General features: G+C 44.0%; 1 protein-coding gene across 8 annotated transcripts in view; it reads right to left on the bottom strand.

Moving 5' to 3' along the window:
- The window catches only part of HTR4 (5-hydroxytryptamine receptor 4), a 172,653-nt gene that overhangs the window by 8,980 nt on the left and 142,674 nt on the right, over nt 1–20,999 (bottom strand). The window lies entirely within an intron of this gene.

Genomic DNA, 20,999 nt, shown 5'->3' with positions numbered 1-20,999 from the left:
TTCTCATGAATTACATTTATGAGGTGCTTTGATAAACTAATTTAGTGCTCACTTCTCTCGATTGGGTGGTATGAACCAGGTACTAGACTAAGCCCTCTCCAAGCATTACCCTATTCAATCTTCACAACAGCCCTGGGAGATAGTATTATGGTCATTTTTCAGCTAAGCAAAATGACACATAGCTTCAACGACTTGCCCAAGGGAATACGGGAAATGTGCAAAGATACAGCCAATCAAACCCAGTCTACTGGATGCCAGCACCCACGTGCTTAACTGTTCTCACACAGCCCATGACCAGTATAAATTCAGAACTGTGGGTCTCAACAGGGACAAGTGGAGGCATTTTTGGTTGTCAAGGCAGGGGCGGTGCTATTAGCATCTAGTGCATAGAGACCAGGGATGCTTCTAAACGTTGTCCGATACACAGCATAGTCTCCCACAACAAAGAATTATCTGGCCCCATACACCCAGAGTGCCAAGATTGAGAAACCCTGATCTAGAATAAAAAGTCCCCTTAGCTGGCTAGAAGCAGGTGTCAGCTGAGGAACACAAAGTGAAGGGCACCAGTCTGAGCTCTCACAGAACCGTCCACTGCCACTGCTGCTGAGGTGCGGGTGAGCCGAGGGGATACGACTGGAGGAACCCCAAGCACCTGCTAGATGAGTGCTGAGGAGAATTAAGTGGGAAAGGCTCTAGAAAGGGTCAGATCATGCACTCTTAATGAGGGTGGCCAAGGAAGGTCCCAGTGAGACACGTGAGTAACGACCTTAGGGAAGTGAGTTTTCCACCTATTCGGTCATAAACTCTCAGCCTCAAAACTGCCCCTCTGTGTTTGGCTTTGTGATGCTGCAAACCAAACGTGGGCTCTGCAGGCTGGCTTCTATCAGGATCTTCCAACAGGGGGCGCTGGAGGGGAACTGGAAGCCTACGCGAAGGAAATGCTTCTCCTGTGAGCTTCCTGTCTGCTTGTGGTGCCTGCGAGCCTTGCCCCAGAAACGCTTCTTCAGCCCAGCAGAGATGGCGCCTTTCTGTAGCAGCAGCTGAGTCTCGTTTACAGTCTTCCCAACTCCTGCTTCATCAGCTTCACGGCAGCCCCTCAGAGACATCAGCTCTATCGGGCCAGTGCCTCCCTGTCAGAGATCTAAGTTTCTGCTCTGTGGGGCCCCTCCTCTAATTTTCTAAGTTTTTGTGGTTGTTCCCCTTGGTCCCTGAGCCCTAGAGGCAGTAGTTGTGTCCTGGAGTTTCTACTTCCGTAATATCTTAGAGTGTTCTTTTATACCCTTTCAGTAGTTAACAACTATATGCCTAATTAACAATTTTTTATATTAAAATATTGTTTCAATAACTGGTGTGGTTTCTGTCTCCTGACTGGATCCCATGAGATAACAGTGGGGGACAGAGGCATGTGCATATCTGGGAGAAGAACCTTCCAGATAGAGGGAACAGCAAATGCAAAGGCCCTGAGGCTAGATCCTGTCTGGAATGTCTGAGGAACAGCAAGGATGCTGGGGGCTGAGGCAGAAAGAATGAGGGGAGGATGGAAGGAATTGAGAAATGAGGTCTGTATAGGAGCCAAAGCCAGAGTGTGTGGGAGGTGGGGGCATGGCTTGTAGATCCCCATAAGGCTGTGGCTTTACTCCATGTGACGGGGGCCATGGTGGGGTTGAGCAGTGCCCTGACATGATCTGAATGCCCTCTCAGCTAGCACTATTGAGAGTAGATGGAATGGAGGTGGGGTGTAGACAGGGAGGCCAATTAAGAGGTTACAGCAATAATCCGGGTGAGAGAGCAGTTTGCTGTTGTTTTAATTCCACCAGAAGGTTTAGCCTTTACAACTTTTCTCAGATTCTGTCATGTGTGTCTATGTTTCCCTTGCCTTGTCTCACCAACTAGAGGCTGTGTCATGTGGCACTGTGACCTCAAGCGTGACTTGAGCCAGACAGACCGAGTTCCCCCTCACCAGCTCTGTGATACTTAGCAAGTTATTTAACCTCTCTGTGCCTCACTTCCGTCCTCTGTAACCAACAGTGATGATACCCACCTCACAGTATTGGCGTGTGGATTAAGTCACATAGTACATGAAAAACATTAGCACAGGGTCTGGCACACAGTAGAATCTCAATATATTGAAACCAGAATTATTCTATTTACTTCTTTCCCTCAATACCTCATCATGAGTACATAATAACAACGACAATATGTGTACAGCAGGTTACTGTTCAGAAATGTTTTCCACCTTACTTGTTTGATAGGTAAAACCTAAGAGGACTCAAGAAATAGAAGGCTCCCAGATCTTACCTTTCTCCCCCTTTTCAGAATCACAACCCGCTTTTGGCAAGCATACACACTAAAGCAGCAACAACCGACTTTCCCATCCACGGTTCCTTTTGTAAGTAGCTCTACAGGCCAGGAGATGAGACTGATATCATACAGAGAGGGGAAAAGGGAGGCTGGGAGCAGTTGCCTGAGTATCTGAGCATCATACTAAGGGAGTGGCAGAGCCTGGCCAGGACCACACTCAGACTCCCACCTGTTGCTCTTGCCCCTGAGTGGCATTGCTTATTGACTCAAATATGGGTCTTCAATAAAGGACTCAGAACCAAACACCCCCATGAAATGGGCTGCACTCCAGTGTCTGAGGTGTGAGGATATGCCTGAAGTGGATGCTTGTGCAAGAGAAACTTGAATGATAATCATAAGAAATCATACATAGCTCAATTTATTGAGGAATTAGGATGTGTGCCAGGCACCATTTTTAGTAATCCCATACATTGTGTCATTTATATCATACACTTTTCACAACCCTAAGTGGTGGCTACTATACTTAGACCTACTTTACAGATGAAAAGAAGCTCAGAGAAGTTAAGCAATTTATGTCAGGTCACAGCGCCCATGATGCTCACACTCAAACTCAAAACACACTCCTGAACCTTCCCCCGCTTCACGGCTAAGTCACTTCCGCTGGCGATCCATGGCACCTTCTCCCACATCACGTTCAAATGAGATTTCTGATCACGTAAGATTTGCTGCCATGGAACGCAGGCACACCTCTACAGCTGCCTTTCACTCTTTTCTCCTAAGTGTCCATTTCTCACGTGCTGATAAGCCAGTCGCTCAGGAAAAACTGGAAGAGAGGTGTGGGGATGGAGTGGATATTCCGGCAGAGTGTCCCTTTATCCTGAGTGCAGCGGAAAAGCAGCCACTCTCATTAAAGGTGGGGTGGGCAAACAGCACGTCTTCTAACGACACCATTTGGGTGGGTGCTCTTGCCGTGGTATGGTGGTGATGCACACAGAAAGGAGGAACTAGTCTGGGATTTCCCTGGCAGGACTCAAGCAGAGGGCAGTGCCTTTCAGATGGAGTCTGGCCTGCAGAGGCATTCCCTGGGCTTAGGAATTCCCAAGGCTCCGTGAGACATATGTTTTTAATTTGGTATTTTTCACTTTCATGGTAAATAACAATTCATTCGAGCAGATTTGAGACCCTCTCACACTGCCTGGTTAATTCAGGCTCGCATTTGCATTCGGGTCCACTCTGATGCTGCAGGGACCATGGCTAACTTCACGCAGCATTTCTCAGACTAGGATGCATGAACCCCCAGCAGCCTACGGGCATATCATGGGGATCTACGCAGTCTCAGCTTGAGGAACACTGAGGAAAAGAAAGCACATGATACTGAAGGCAAACAGCACACCATTCAAATCCTCACTCTACCGTTTACTAGTTGTGTGACCTGGTCCAGCAGATTAGTCCCACCTACCTCACAGCTTTGTTGTGACGATAAAATTAACATCTAGACAGGGCTTAGAGAGAGGATGGACAGAGTGGGTGTAGGAATCTTCACTGTTAAGAAAACCAAGGTTCAGAAAATGTGACTTTCCCAGGGTCAGAGAAGGAGTTACGCAGGAATGGTTAAGAATACAGGCTCTTAAGGCAGGATGCCTGGGTTAAATCCCGACTTTGGTATTGAATAGCTCTGTGAATTACTCCAAACGTTCTCGGTTGTTGTGGGCATTAAATGAGATAATCCACAAAATTGCTTATTAGAATAGCGCCTGCCAAGGAGTAAGCACACCGTTAAGGGCAATTAGTACTGTTGCTATTTGATGATCAAGGTAAGACTGGAACTCAGTACTTTATTGCTGATTCAATGCAGAAATCCATTCCTTAGTAATCGACCAGATGTTTGTTCACTCAGCAATTGATCCCAGGGCTGAAAGAAACCTTCAAGATGGCTTTACAGACAAAGAAACAGCCCCAGAGAGAGAGTATCTGACAGAAGGACAAAAGTCCCCTGGTTCTGCTGGTGTAAGATCTTACTTGCGGTCTCACAGCTGCACTGGTGGAAAGCAGACCCCAGATGTATGGGTGTACCCAGGCAGTTCGAGTCCAGATGAAAAAACTCACTGCTGTTTCCCAAGCAACAGCAAGCCAGGAGGCAGCTCCCCTGAAGCTGGGTTGCTCCCCCCGCTCGGCATGAATTTGCTCAAACAGGACAACAGGAGTCATAATAGCTTTGGTAATTACCTGTGTCTACAATTCATTCACTGAGCAATTAGCACGCTGCTCAGAATGCCGTCATCAGCCACACACTAACAGCCCATCCGCCTGCCCAGCCGAGCACTATGAGGAAATGATCAGACTTCATTACCCATCCCCTGCCCTCCGCTGCACAGCAGTGCTCTTACAGGGGTGTTTGCAAGAAGATGTTTTAATTATTAAGATATAAGGTGCATGGGTTTGAAGAGAGTTTCACAAAAGCTGGAGCCCCATCACCTGGAAACAAAGCTCTCGCATCGGGTGTTCTCTCGATGTTCAGGGAGGAAGGAGACCTTCAAATCCTAGGCATTTATTCATTCAGCCACTTATTTAAAAACATACTTTGAGTGCCTACCACAGTCCAGGCACTGTGCCATGTCCTGGAGTTATTGGGGGGGTGGTGAGGAAAATCTACAGAGTCCCTGTCCCCTTGAAGCTCGCAGTATAGTGCGAGAGACCCACAGTTAGATGCAAAATTACAGTCACGAGAAGTGTTAGGAATGAGGAATTCGGTGGTGCTATGAGAACGCGTCATAGGGGGACGTGACCAAGGAAGTGAAGATGAGAAAGATGGGTAGGGGGTAAGCAGGCAAAGGGGAGACGGTGCTGGCAAAAGGACCCACAAGCGCAAAGGCCCACTGTGGTGGGGGCAGGAGCTGCTGTGAGAGTGAAACAGTGTGAGCGTCAGTTTAAGACGTGGGCGAGGACTCAGTGAGGTGCACCATGCTGTGAACTTTGTGCTCATCCTGAGAGCAGTGGGAAGCCGGCCAAGGTTAAAGCAGAGCTGCTTCATGAGGACTTCTTGTTTTAGAAGAACATTCTAGCTGCAGTGTGTAGCATGGACTACAGTGAGGTGGGAGTGGGAGCCCAGAGGCAAATTAGAAGGACTGAGAAGAGTGTCCGAGGGAGTGTGGGTTTAGCCTGGGCAACTAAGTGGATGCTGATGCCATGAACCAGGGGCCCCCAACCACCTGGGGCTTCTCCTGTCCAGGAGAAACCCCTCCAGTTCTTCAGAGTCCTCATAGAACAGAGTTTCAATTCTCCCTCAGCTTCTTGGTTGTTCCACTCTGGACTAGCTTATCTTCATCACTAGAAAACAGATATTCTGAGTGGTTGAGGGATCCTGGCCTCAGGTCCTCTCTTTGGTTATCAGTGGATCTACACCTTGTGATCCATTGTTACAGGGGCATTTATAACTATTCCAAAACAAGGGATATTTCCTTTAAGTGTGCTCCTCCCCCTACCCCATGCCCTCAGGGCCTCAAAGTCTCCTAAATGTGCTTCCTCACTGTAGCACCACCGGTGGTGGTGTTCTCCGGTCCTATCTCTCTCTATCTGAGGAGTGAGCTCCACCCCAGCACCAGGCTCTACCTCCCGGCCACAGTCCAGCAGGAGACGTCAGGCCCAAGTCAGAGCACTCTACTTGTATCTGCAGGGACTATGTGACCGGGGACTGGGGACGCTATCAGGGTGTTAGTGTTTGAACTGAGAATGGGTAGGGCTGTCTGGGGGAGTCAGGTTTGGTCCATGTTTTCATAGAAGCAGAGAAAGGTGGTCCAGAAAGAGAAAAGAATGAAGATGATGTGCAAAGTAAGCAAGAGATTACGGCCTCAGAAAGAGGAAAGCTAGTCCCCGAGAGCACCCCTATTCCTTACTTTAGCCCCAGTGAAGTCCAGTAAACTTCCTGCTCTGGGGATCCATGGGATAGCCCTGTATCTTTCCAGTAAATCTCCCTTTGTTTTTCTTTAGGAAGCATGAATGGACTTACAACTTGTGGTAAACACAGAATTACATACCCAAAATCTCACACCCACTCTCTCTTCTTTCCTTCTGGCAGAGCCTGTCTCCTAGTAGAGGTGAAAATGTCAGATGCACTGCAGCTAAGGGCTTGGCCTATGATCCTCTCCTGGCCAATGGGACCTGAGGGTCTGCTAGGGAAGTGTGCTGCTAAATGTTTTCCTCCTGAATCAGAGAAGTGCAAGGAGAGTCTACCTTGTCTTCTTGCATTTGGTTATGTTATGTAAGGTGCGTGCCATGTTTGGAGGTGTGGCAGTTATTTTGTGACTCTGAGAGGATCATCCCAAAATGAAAACAATAGGCTGAGAACGGCAGAACGGAAAGAGGAAAATCATCTGGGTCTTCCTCAATGTTGTTGAATCACTGAATTAACCAATCTTGAAACTACCAAACTCTGGACTTTCTTTCTTATAAATTGATAAATGACTTTATTGTTTAAGTTAATTTTAGTAAGGCATTCTAATGCTTTTAGGCCAAAGTGTTACTAAGTGGCATGGTCCCTGGCTTTCATGTCTACAATGGTCCCTGGTCATGGTGGCATGGTCCCTGGCTTTCATGTTTACAATGACTTCCAACACTCTGCCACATCCAAATCCCACCCACCCTTTAGGACCCCACTCAATGTCCATCTCTTCCTGAAACCTCTCCACTACCCTTCAGCATTCACTGTCTATACGGACACAAATTACCTGCTAATGTTAGGTATCTGGTCGGGCATGTGTCTGGCTTCCTGAAACTCTTGGAAGGCAGAGTCCATATCTTCTGTTATAAGAGGTAAAATCTTTCAGCCCTCTCTACCAGACCCTGCACTATGTGCTTTTCAATATTATTGCACTTAACGCTTACAATGAGTCTATGATGTCAGCACTATTATTTTATATGTCTCCACTTCACAGATAAGAAAACTGAAACTCAGGGAGGTTAAGATTTGCAAGAGGTCACACAGCAAGCAATTGGCAAAGTCAGGATTCAAACCCAGGCATGCTAGAACCCAGAGCCCTTTTTGCTATTAGAACTTGTTTCTTTTTAATAGACAACCTTATTTCTTTTTAATACTTGTTATGTAGCTCACAACACCACATAGAGTATAGAATATCATAAAATCTATAGAAATATTTACTGAATGGACTACAGAAGGAGACAATCTTCCCCCACATTGCCTGGCACCGGTATTGATTACAAAGGATGTTGGCAACTGTTCTCTCATTGGTCTGCACAGTAGCCCTGTGCTTTGCACCACTCAGAAAAGCTCTGCATGTGCAATGTTGCTTTCCATCTTTTATGTTCAATTCCATATCTTCTGGAGGGGGAGGGGAGGCGTAACCCCCTCCACACATCCCTCTTTCAGAAACAGCCCTGCTGTGGGTATTTCTGCTTCTCAGTCTCTCCATGGGTTGGAGACTGAGAAAGCCACCATAGCACAAAAATCACATCATGGGCTGGGGTCATTCCCATGGAAACCCCTTGGCAGAGAAGCTGGGAGTCTGAAGATGAAAAAGGGATATTTTCCAGCTGGTATAGGATAGGAAGGGGTTATGGACTGAATGTTTGTGTCCCTCCCCAAATTCATACATTGAAGTCTTATCCCCAAATATGATGGTATTTGGAGGTGGAGACTTGGGGAGGTAATTAGGTTTAGATGAGATCATGAGGGCAGGACTCTCATGATAAGATCAGTGTCCTCATAAGAAGAGGAAGAGAGACCAGAGCACTCATGCCCTCTCTCTTCCTCCCCGCAAGACTCTCCCTCTCTGCCATGTGAGGATACAATGAGAAGGGATCTGTCTACAAGACACGAAGAGGATTCTTACCAGAAACTGAATTTGCTGGTACCTTGAGCTTGGACTTCCCAGCCTCCAAAACTGTGAGAAATAAATGTCAGTGGGTCAAGCCACCCAACCTATGGTATTTTGTTGTAGCAGCCCAAGCTGACTAAGGGAGGAGGTCTCAAGGAGTCAGAGAAAGAATGTGTGTGGAGGGAGAAGGAAACACAGTTCAGGTTGTGGAGATATGACTTTTTTCCCTTTAAGCCATTAATTTAGGAAAATCTGAGGAATCAAGAGAAAATGAACTCCCAGAGGGGCAGGTGTTTGCATGTGTTTCTGTGAATCTTTCACTCACAACACCTCATTTATCCAAAGGTCAGGCATCCAGTGACCTTAATATCTAGAAACCCACACGCCGTGTTTTTGTTTGTTTGTTTGTTTGTTCTTTTTAAAGGCCTCTGAATCATGAGAGTAATTGTTACAAAGGTGTCGATTTTTCTCGTAGTCTTCCTTGGCTTTTTACTCAGAGAATATTTAAACTTAGTTTGCATACAACTCTAGAAAACGTGGCTCTTCCACACGCGGAGGAACAGAGACTGGAAACCAGAGGGGAAGGGAGATGTGCATGGCTAGTGGTAGACGAAGTGATTACGGGAAAAAATGACAGCTGATGTGTGCAGAGAGAAAACAAACAAAAGACGGTCAACAAAAATCAACACAGCGAAACCAACAGGGGCCATTTAGTGCAGAGGAAAACATTTCAAACATCTCTCAAGGCCATTTCTGTAATGTAAGACAACTTAATAAGGGAAATTCAAAATAACAACTTTGAGCAAAGTTACTCAAAATCTGATTTGATACTGGAGGAATCCAAATAAATTCTGTAGTACTGAATAAATGCTAATTTCCCAGCATTGATAAATGTTCCATGGTTCTGTAAAATGTTAGCATCAGGGGAAGCTGTGAGAAAGGTACATAGGAGGGCTCTGGACTTTCTCTCTACTAGCCTTCCATAGACAGAATAAAATAAAAGGTTTCAAAATAAAACAGTTTTAGAAAACTGAAACAAAAAACAAACCCACCCTGATTTAGTCACAATCATTTGCTTAGGAAACATAAAGGGGTTCACCACTTAGGGCCAAGGAAATACAGGATGAACTGGGGCCTGGGATGACCCAGATGAGAGAACCTCTGAGGACCGTGATTCCACTGGCTGAATTCAGCTCCATCAAGTGCTCATCTCCCAGAGGACTTGAGAAAGCTGTGCTCCCAAAACAGGGAGGAAGCCTAAGACAACGTTTACAAATTAATGAATAGAAAATAAAATAAAGCCTCCAAACCATATGAATCTTTGGACTTCAGATCCATGGCTATCAAGATCCAGAAGGAACTCTGGGCTTAGCAGGTCTGTGTCAACAACTGTGATGTTTCCGTTATTTGATGTGTCCACTGAACTCAACCTGGTCCAGTGACGACAGAAGAACAAGCAGAAACCAAGGACGTTTTGTAGGAAGAAGTGCATGGACAGACATAGACTCATAACACAGGCAGGGACAGACTTACAGAGCACGTTCAGAGTTAGACAGGAACTGGTCTATTGCAGAAGAGCAGGAGGAAGCTGGAGACAGAGGAACAGCCACTTTTAGGTGAAACAGAAAACAGCCACAGATGAGGGAGAGCCAAGCAGAAGTTAGGAAAGAAAAAAGGAAAGAAAACATAAAGGTTAGTGGACAGGTAATCTTAGCCTTAATGAGCATTCTAGTAGACTCAAAGTGTCTCGTACACTGCTGGTAGGAATGTAAACTGGTGTAGCCATTATGGAAAACAGTATGGAGATTCCTCAAAAAATTAAGAATAGAACTACCATGTGATCCAGCTATTCCACTTCTGGGTATTTATCCAAAGGACACAAAAACACTAACTTGAAAGGATGCATGCACCCCTATGTTCACTGCAGCATTATTCATAATAGCCAAGACTTGGAAACAACCTAAGTGCCCATCGACGGATGAACGGATAAAGAAGATGCGGTATATATACACAGTGGAATACTACTCAGCCATAAAAAAGATGAAATCTTGCCATTTGTGACAACATGGATGGACCTTGAGGGTATTATGCTACGAGAAACGTCAGGAGGAGAAAGACAATTACTATATGACTTCAGTCATATGTGGAAGATAAAAAAACAAACACATAGATAGGGAGAACAGATTGGTGGTTATCAGAGGGGAAGTGGGTGGGGGAGGGAAAAATGTGTAAAAGGGCACATACATATGGTGATGGATAAAAACTAGACTATTGGTGGTGAACATGATGCAGTCTATACAGAAATCGAAATATAATGACGTATACTTGAAATTTATATAATGTTATAAACCAAAGTGACCTCTATAAGATTTTTTCAAAGAGCCTTTAGGGAAGATAGGGAGGGGAATATAATTATATCACAACATGGTTGTACCACACAGTACATCTAAAAAGCACTTTTACAGCTAGTATCTCATTTGAGTCTCACGACTACCTGAGAGGTTCATAGTGCAGGTTCCTACCTTAATTTACCAAGTCAGGACACAGACACAGAGAGGACAGCTACCTGTCCAAGGGCACCCAGATAGTTAGCAGCTACGGCAGAATGAAAGCCACGTGTTCTGAGTTAATTTCCACGGTGTTGTGGCCAAGGTATGTACAGAAAGCCACCCCCGCCCACTTCCTCTTCCTCAACACTAGCTGCCACTTATTGAGTAATTAGTGTGTGCCAGGTCCCATCCTGCATTCCTCACATGAGTAATCCCGTATACTATTCATGACCACCTTGTGAAGTAGGTAGTATTAACCCCCCATATTCTGATGAGGAACCTGAGGCTTAGATGCAACGGGACCAAGATAATCTAGTTAGTAAGAAGGAGAACTGTGACTCAACCCCAAGGCCCTCTGACTCCGATGCACACACCTTTAAAATGTGAGCATCATGATTCTCAGAGCCTCGCTTCTAAAAGCTCGAGCTTCCTGTGCTCCCAGCTCGTCAGATTCCAGGCCAGGCAAGCAATGAGGCTCTTTTCTCCTAGAGCTCCGGGTCCCATTTCAAGAAGGAAGAGCCATCCACGGCTCCCTCGTGTTTCCCAGAGATGCCCCAAACCCCTGTATTAGGAAAACCCATCCCAATGTCCCCTCCACCCCCTCAGGGCTCCAGGTTCTAAAAGGCTCTCCCAACTCTGTCCACCTCTTCCCTTGTCAAAACATCAGGTTCTACTTCAGATGAGGCAAGAGGCCAGGCACAAAGCCAGGATCCTGGAACTGGAATTTTTCAGAGCAATCTGATTAAAATAATTCATTGTAAGATTAAAAAGCACAGACCACACCCTCTTCTGCCCTCTTCTCTTTCTTTAGCTCATCACTTATGTCTTTGTTGAAGAATCTTTGACAATATGGTTGGGTCTACATGGCCACGTCCTCCATCCAGCCATCCCTGACCATCTCAATATGATAGTCTCTCTCCCTCTTTTAAACAAACATAGCACTTTCTGCTTCTATAATTTATTTGACAATATAAGCTGCCTATAAATGCAACTTGTATGTGCATTTAAATAGCATATCTCCAGATAAATTACAAGCCCCTTGGGTGGAGGAATCATGACTTATTCATCTATCCCAGTTAGGTTTTTTACTGACCATTAGCTAGGCAATGGTGGGTGAGAGCCAAACGTTCAAATTCTAATCTCAGCTCCATTACTTAGAAGCTTTGCAACCTTGGACCTCCCCATGCCCCAATTTCCTCACTGACAACATAGAAATAACAACAATGCCTCCCTGGGTGAGTATGGTGAGTGTTAACTGGAGCAAGGCGAGCTCATCCTGTGCTCATCGTGCCTGGCCTGGGGCTTAGTGAATGTCAGCTAGTACTACTGTAGGCAAACTTTAATTACGTGATTAAATGGTGATGTGGACCCCCAACGTTTTCTTCCTTCAACTGGTTCTCTCCAGTCCTTCATTAGTCTGATGATAGGCCTTGATATCCTTCACTAACAAAGCTCTCTAAGGGTTACCATGTGATCACCATGTACATTCTGTGAATATTTCCAATCACAATAATTCACACGCTGGTGTGAAAATTCAAGAAAGAAACTCAGAAACTTTCAGTGGGCTAGAAATAAACAGTTGAAGATTTAAATATCTGGGAATCTGTTTGCATGACATGCTTTCCTGGAAATCAGACAATCAGGACCCAGCTATTCAAATGCTAGGAGCCACGTTGTATTCTAGAGCAAGAGGAGCTGAGACCACACCTTCGCCCTGGGTCTGCTACAATTCGGCAGTTTCAAGTATTCCTGTGGGTCTGGGATTACACGTGGGATACTATAATTATAAACTATTACAAATAAGTAATACTTAGCATATATAGAAATATGTGCCATTTTATTAGACCTTAATTATTTAATTAAAATTTTAACTGCTCTTATTTATTTACTCATACTTATTTATACATTTCCTTTTAAATGCAAATAACACTATTATTTTTCTTGGCTATAACCCTTAGTGAGTCTGATGAGTGAACTTTCGAGAATGCAATGTGTAGGTAAGTTAAAGACATGTCTGAAAGTAGTGAGCAAATTCTGGCATAAAAGCTTTTCCTTGTGAAAATCTCAGAAGAGGATATAATTCTTACAAATGCTTTTTTGTGCTGCACTGCACTTAAAAATGGGAGATGTGATCAATGTTACACATTGAAGTAATGTTAAGATAGAATTTAAAAGATTAAAATAAAACTTTAGATTTTCAGAAATTTTATAAGTTGTATTAAAGATCTTATTACGGTCCCATGTCCATGTCAACCTTGCTGAATTAACAGTATGGTTTTCCCGTGACCTCTGGCTGGCTGTGTTCTCACTGGCTAGAGTGACTATGTAAAACCATGCCCAGTTGAATCCACGTTTTAATTTACAGAGACCGCTTCTTACATTTGTAATGCAGACCAGGATCTTACTAAGCCCTTTGATGTCCATTATTTAACTTTTTACTTACCGCAAACCCAAGAGGTTAGTGTTGTGAAGGTTGGAAGGGAAAAGAAGCCACACGTCCCCTTCCCCTGCCCAGACAATGTGGAAGACTTTAACTGATCACACTAGACCATGCTAACTGGTCAGTCTTACTTTTCTTAAGTTCAGACATGTTCGGTCCAGGCAGGTCCTTAGCCCCAGCAGCTTGGGACAGAGCTGGGCTAAGTTACAGACACAAGAAGCAGCACAATGCAGGCTGCTTGGGCTGTTGTTTGGATGGTGATGTGACAGGTCAGGGATTGGCTGGTGGGGAACCAACTGCCTGGCAGCAGGTGTTAGGAAAATGAAAGCCAAGAAGACAAGCCTTGGTGGCAGACAGAGTGAAGAGGTCAGGCAGAGAGCTGGGCTCCTAGAATAATGGTTCAGAGTACTTCAAACATTTGGATAGCTCCTGAAACTTGCTTTGACATTCTAAGAGCCCTGGCTTTCCTTATTAGCTCCACCTCTGTTACTCTTGGAGGAACTCTTTGCTACTTAAAACGGTCTTATCCACAAATGTTGAGTTAATACCTTAAAATCGTTTGCCATAGGCTCAGAAGAGAAGGCTATGTCTGGCCCAACATAGGGACCCACAGGATGTCTTTCCCGGGCAGGAAAGTCATATTGTCCTCTTCCTCAGTCTCCTGGACAACAGTTGGGGAGCAAGTCACAGAGCTGTTTGGGAACAAAGCTTACTGCCATAACCACAGGCAGGTCATTAGCTTCCCCTGGGGTGGCAAATCCCTACTTACAAAGTGCACTTCCATATATTCTGCCCTCTCCATCAGGGGCAATGCTGGCGCTTCCTAGGGGTAATTTTCATTATTTCTGCAACAACACCACCAGGTCACACAACTTTACATATTGCCCAACCAAAGAGTCTATGTGAATTTACTGCCTTAAAAAAAAGTCTGAGCTAAAATTGGTTTAAGCTAAAGTCGGCTGGAAATGACAGGGACTGCTTTCACGAGCTAATTTGAAATGTGACCTATTTTTACAGTCATCAACTCACTCTAAGGCTGTACCACTATGATCTTAATAACTCACTTTAAACATCACTTTGAGCGCACATTTTGCTCAAATGTGTTTTGGCCTTTGGCCAAAACCAAATAAAATACAGTTCTGATCTGACCACACCAGCTCTGCTGTCAAAAATGTCCTGGCTCCTCGCTTCACACTTCCCTACTCCAGGTACCTCTTCTTGTCCCTAAGGGCAGACTAAGCTCTGGCACCTTCTGGAGCCACCTCTGTCCTGGATAGGAACTCTCAGAAGGGTATTGGCTGCTGTTAATGAATTTCACTCTCTGCAGCATAAACAATGAGGTCCTGCAGGGGGGTGGTGTTTGTTTGGTCACGGCTTTTTCCATTAGGCTTGGTCATCAGCAGTTGGCTAGTTACAAATGCAATCCTAAGACCGAATGGCTGGAATCCAATTATCCCAGCTTCCTGTCTGCAGAGATCTGCCAGGGAAGAAGGCAGTCATGTTTGCCTGCCTTGCCAGGCTCCCAGGACTCAAAGTATATCATTTGGAGAAAACTAACAAGCAACAGATATTCAGATGTTTTGATGGAGAGGCAACGTGGTGGAAAGAGGATGCACTGGCCCAGAACATGAAATTTATTGCTGATCCATATTCTGCCTCTTCCTGGTTCAGTGTCTATCCTGTTACTTCTCTGAGCTTCAGTTTCTCATTTATTAAAGGGAGGTCATAACACCAACCACCGGATTGTTGGGAGCTTCTAATGAGATGATGTATGTGGAAGAGCTTTGAAAACTATAATGATGATGGCGATGGTGATAACAATAAAAGATGAGCTGATATTGATTGGGGGCCTACTGTGAGAGGGGCCCTGTACTGGGTCTTCATGAGACACTATCTCATTTAATATTCACAAACATCTTTTGAAGAATTGAGGAGGATGATAATAATGATATTAGGAACAATAGCTAACATTTATTAAGTTTTCACCATATGCAGTCTCTAGTCTCAGAATTTTATGCATGTTAACACATGTAACCCTTACATCATGTGAAATAAGTACTATTATCATCCCTATTTGACATATGAGGAAAATTAGATACAGAAGTTGAGTAATTTGCTCAAGATCATGCTGCCGGTAAGAGGCCACAAGGATTCAAATGCAGGCAGGCTGATTCTAGAACAGGAGTCGGCAAACTGTTTCTATAAAGAGCTGGATGTAAGTATTTCAGGTTTTGGGGCCACACACAGTCTCTGCTGCGAATTCTTCTCCTTTGTTTTTTTGTCTGTTTAGTTCTTTTATTGTTGTTGATTTTTGTTTGTTTTTACACCCTTTACAAATGTAAAAACGATTTTTAGCTCAAGGATCACACTAAAATAGGCCAACGGCTGGACTTGGCCCACCGTGGTTGCTGACCTTCACTCTAAAATAATTTCAGTTTTGCAGATAAGAAAACTAAAGCTCAAGTGCTTGAGTAACGGAAACTAGGATTTGAATCCAGTTTTGTCTGCTTCCAGAAACCATATCAACTCACAGCCTACTGCTTTCATGTGTGCTGTTAAAATGTAAGATATTATCACTGGGTTAGGGCGCTGTACTTATTGCAGTCAATTTCCAAAAAGAATGGGGTTTTTCCTCTTGCAACAGAGTAGGGGACATGACAGCAGTCTGAGATTTAATGGACTCAGTGCCTAGTACAGTGCCTGACACATAGTAGGCATGCCATAAATCTCTGTTGAGTGAAATAATTCTGATTTCTGATTGGATTCAGCAATTCACCAATATCTCAGCCATTTGCTAAAACTCTTTCAGACTTTGCATTAGAGTCTGTACAGGAAGGCCATGACATATTCCTTTATCTAGCACATAGGCAACCTGTAACTATTTATGAGATAATTTCCATAGAGCTGTTTGGAGGAAAGAAAGATGTTATGTGAAGAAATATGATCTTTACAATGAAATCGTTCTTTGACAACAATGGCATTTGGAGACTGCATTTATGACTTTGAGATAACAAAGAGGCAGGACAATAGGGAGGACTCTGTGGCTTATTTAAGTCGATATTGTCATATCCATCAATTCAGTCTCATAGGGATTTTTAGTTTCACCATGGGTTTTTATTTCCGGGAATAAATGAATTCCTTGGAAATGTATTAAAAATTCTGTGCATATGTCCAGATTTTTAGGAGAAAGGCTATAGATTTTATCAGACTCTCAAAGAGTTTTATTAAACCCTAAATGTTAGAACTACAGTAAAATTGTTGCAGTGTAGTTTACACTTGATGAGGAAAAGGGAAAGATGAAACTTGCTGGTGTGTAGTGATCAGTACTGGGTTTTCCAGATGCCCTAGTCGGTATGATGCTTTGTTATACCCTAAGAGACTCACTAAGGGTCGAACAGCAACTCACCAGTTCCCCATTGGCACAGGCATCTGGGTCTGTCACCAGTGCAGGCTGGCTGCAGTGACCAGCACTCAGGGAAGCCAGCAGGATAAAAACAGCCACAGAATGCAGCCATAGAGTCTCAATCATGTTATCTTCGACCCTAAGATCAAGCCCACAGACACTGCCATAAAAAGCTCCAAGGCTTTTTTTTATGTTATTAGCACCTGGCACAATGCCTGGCACTCAGCCAATATTTAATAAAAGTTCGTGTGAATGAAGATCAAGATGATGATGAAATTGGTAACAATTATTCCGCACATTCGTGGGATGATTAATAAGGTTGTTTCATTCTTTCATCTCTTGAGATGCTATCTCAAGTATACTATTTATATGACTTACAGGTCTTGTCAATTACAGAGTGTTTGCACTGTTTGTTGTTGATGGTGGTTTTATGCTTTGAGATGTGTCTCTTTTGCACGTGGCCTGAGAGCATCCTTCCTTGGAGATTATGGTTGTTGCTCCAGGGAATTAGGTCCTGTGGACCCAGACCAGTGTGGGCTGGATTGGGCTTCACAGATGAGGTAGGCCATGAACTAGGCCTTGGCTTTAAGTGGCATGTGGTGGGAGAAAAGCAGAGTGGGCTGCAGCAGAGGGGGGAGAAATCACAAGCGGACCTGAGAGCTGGGGAAGGAAGTGGGGCTGGGCCATTTGTCCTCGTTCTATTGAATTGGGTATTGTGTTGTGGGCGTAGACAACATGTCGATGAGTAACTGGGAACCACTTTAAGCTTTTGAGTAGAGTTGTTGAATATGGAAAATTTTAGGGGGAGGTGTTAATTTTATTTTTTCTTTTTGTTAGTTGTTGTGTGCATATGTGTGATTTAAAAAATAGACTAACATAGACAGATGTAAAGAGAAAAGAATTAGAAGATAGTGGTAATTATCTAGTATGAGGTGATGGGGAAAGAGATCTAAGAGGTGGCACTGAAACTGGAGAGAAAAGACTAGATAGAAGTCTTTTCAAAGGAAGAGAATTTGGAGACTAAATGGAAGAGGCACAGAAGGTAAAGAAATCAGAGATGACTCCCCATCTGGACAAATAATAATAATGACACCATTAATAATACTTTGCATTTTTTGCCCAGTCCTCTACATTTTAGAATACTGTGTCTTAATTAACCTCATGGGCGTCACTTTTTGCCTGGCTTTCTAGTTTTTGTAACTATATCTTTTCCCACTTATTAAGTGGAAGCCATCAAAGGCCACTGAACAAAACTGATTTCTCTCTCCTCTAGCAGCACAAATCCCTTTGTCAAGTGAATAAATGAAATTTGGTATCTGTGAGATAGGCTAGGGCATTTGTTTCATGAGAAATTTGAAAGCCAGAGGGTAAGTGGCTTGCCAGAAATCACCCAGCTGGTGAGGGCAGAATTCGAGGTGGAATCAGAATGCATGTTTGTTTCCATCATGCTGGCTACCACAAGTGAAACCCTCAGCTGTTGTAGGAAGGTTTGAATAGCAAATAAATCTCAGGAAATTAGAAAATAAATAGAAACTGTTCTCCACTGAGAGGGCTACTATTAGATGAGACAGAATTCTGGAATGACTTTGCCCTTTTACTTTTATAAGCTCAATGTTTCCGGAAGGCTCTGTGTTGAGCAGAGGAGATGCAGTAATCAGGATGACCCTGATAAGACTACTCTTTCCTGGTTCCTTCCATTGACTCACATCCCCTCCACCAACCGCCCACTGTCTGCCCAGCTGGGACAAGAGGTCCCACCAGATAAGGTGCCTTGACTCAGCCAGCGGGAGCTTTTCACTTGAAATTATGAAACCCTGGCTTGACTTCTCTTTCACAAAGCCTTAGTAACAGATGACTCACAGTCTCCTCCATGGCAAGATCCTAAGGGTGATAAAGAGAGATTGCTCTAAGGCTTTGGAGAACGAATGTGGGATGGAAAGGCGGTGGTCTGTGTTCTGGCCAAGAATTTCATTATTAAGCAGTGGCATATGGGCCCCCATTTGGGCCCTGTTGATGAGAAGATCATATACTGATGATGACCATACTAATTCAGGGACCAAGGCTGGAATGAAATGACGTAACCCCCTAATGGCATTTACACTGAGAAAGACTCAATTGAAATTAAATTATCTAATCTCAACCAAGTTTTTTAAAAACACAGATAGTATCTGACCTTTCATCCAAGGCTCCAGACCAATTTAAATGGCTATCTATCCAGGCTAGCAGGATGCTCACGTGTTTATAAAAATGTCTTCTAATCTCAGAGGGAACGTCTCTTCAAAATTGTATGGCATTACTTCTGTCTCTTACCTTCTACAGAGGCACAAGAATAGAGTATGGAGTCTCAAGATGAGCAAATTAGGTTTGTATCCCGGCTCTGCTCATTATGACTTGTATGACCTTGGTTCAGAAACTTAGTCTCCTTAAGCCTCATTTTACTCATCCATAAAATGGGGGTTATTATATAAAATAACAATGAAAATAAAAATAAAACTACCAGTTTTCTGCCTGGTGGTGTTTAACTGCTACTATATACACAATTTTATTTAAATTACACAACCTCATAAGTTAGGTAGCGTTAACACCTCTATTTTATGAAGAAACTGAGGCTCAGAGAAGTTAATTAATTTGCCCAAGGAAACACAGCTGGTAAATTGGAAAGCTAGGATTCAATCCAGTCAATACTTCTTTTAAGGATGAACTGTTATAAGATATGTAAAGTGTCAAGGTAGTACAGTCACATCTTATGGGCTCAATAAAGTTGTGTCTCTTGGCCCTATTAGAAGGTGAAGTGTGACTACTGCTTAGGAAACTCATGAACTGGAGAAGATAAAGAGCATTTTGGGAGTTGCATAACAAGACACTGAATGACAACTAGACGCCATTTCCCGCCCGTGCTCATCATCTATAGCTCCTCTGACTCCATAACCACATCCCTTAGCATCTCCATCTTCTCCTGGACAGTGTTCACAGCCGGCCCCTTTCTGGAGCGCACAGCTGCCTCCGAGACCGCCTCCTTCACCACTTCCCCACCCCTGGCTCCTCAAGACCTTTCCCATATGACTCTACATGTGGCTTCAGAATTTCGAATGTCATGGAATCCAGATTAATAAGAGTAACAGCTACACTGCAGGGTGCGCTTACTGTACCCCAGGGACTGTACTTCACTGTTTATGAGCTTTAACCCACTGAGGCCTCGCAGCAGCACTCTGGGGCACATGCCGTCATTATGCCTGTGCTAAGAAGAAACTGAGGCTCAGATAGTCAGGAACTCGCCCAGAGTCACACGCAGTCAGTACTTGGTACAGCCTGAATCTAAACCCATGCCTATTTAATGACAAAGCCCCGGCGCTCATCCACGGAAAGCTTCTCAATTTATAGATGGCAAAACTCAAGCCAGAAAGGGGCAGGAACATGCGCAGAGCCACACAGCAAGTTAGTCAGGATGCTAGAAAATGCTCTGTCACACCTTAGCCTGAGCAACACTCTCTGTGTCCATTCCACATCCGTGGCCATCATTCACTCCGTGCTCTGTGCTGCCTCAATAAAGGCCATTACTGGTGAAATGGTAGCCAACGTTCTCTGGGACTATACAGTGTCAAGCAACTCACACAACTTCAGTCTGATTCACCATTGCATTCTATAAATATAAAACTTTAAGCTGAAGTTCTTTTTCAATAGACAGACAAGAACCAAAAACGAAAAACAAATCTTGCCATAAATCAGGGAACTAATGGTATTGTAAAACTCTAATCCTTTCGCTACTTGCAAGAAATATGATAAACATCTTGATTTTATTCAAAACTGTCACAGAAAGATTTCCCTCTTATCAGCAGGCTGCAGCTTGCGCAGAGGGTGGAGTAATAAATGGCAGAGCAGCAGCGTGATTTGGGGACTGAAAAAGCTAAGTGGATGGTGCAGTGCGGATGCTGTAAACAATGAAAAGCTCCAAATTCTTCCAAACAATTCAGTGAATTTATTGGGCAGCTCCAGTGCAGAAAAAGCTATGTTCGGCACAAGAAAAAAAAAAAGATGATCCATAAGAATTGGCTACTGTCCTCAAGAAGCTCAGAATGGCCATAATTAATGAACCACACTGAAAAGCATAGTAAAATGTCATAGGAGAAGAAATAAAGTGCTTTGGAAATTGGAATAGGACAAAAGCCTCATGCCCTCCTGGAGGTTGGAAAGACTTCAAGGAGAAGGTGGCATTTGAGATGGACCATTTAAGTGATGTTGGAGATGTGTGCCCAGTGGAAAGAACAGCAGGACCAACAGCCTAAGGGGAAACACAAAGAGAAAGTGGACACTGAGTGGACACAAAGCAGAGCGGACTGCCTGCTTTGCAGAGATAAAGAGGTCCAACTGTAAACAGTAGACTTAGAGCCCAGAATTTGCGAGGCAATGGGGAGTCCTTGAGGGGTTTTGATCAGGGAAATGGCATGCTCAATGTTGTATTTTAGAGCCAGACGCCC

Source organism: Equus asinus, chromosome 9, assembly GCF_041296235.1.
Source record: "Equus asinus isolate D_3611 breed Donkey chromosome 9, EquAss-T2T_v2, whole genome shotgun sequence".
NCBI classification, from domain to species: domain Eukaryota; kingdom Metazoa; phylum Chordata; class Mammalia; order Perissodactyla; family Equidae; genus Equus; species Equus asinus.
The sequence above is the reverse complement of the archived record's forward strand: the minus strand, read 5'-3'. Positions and strand labels throughout refer to the sequence as shown.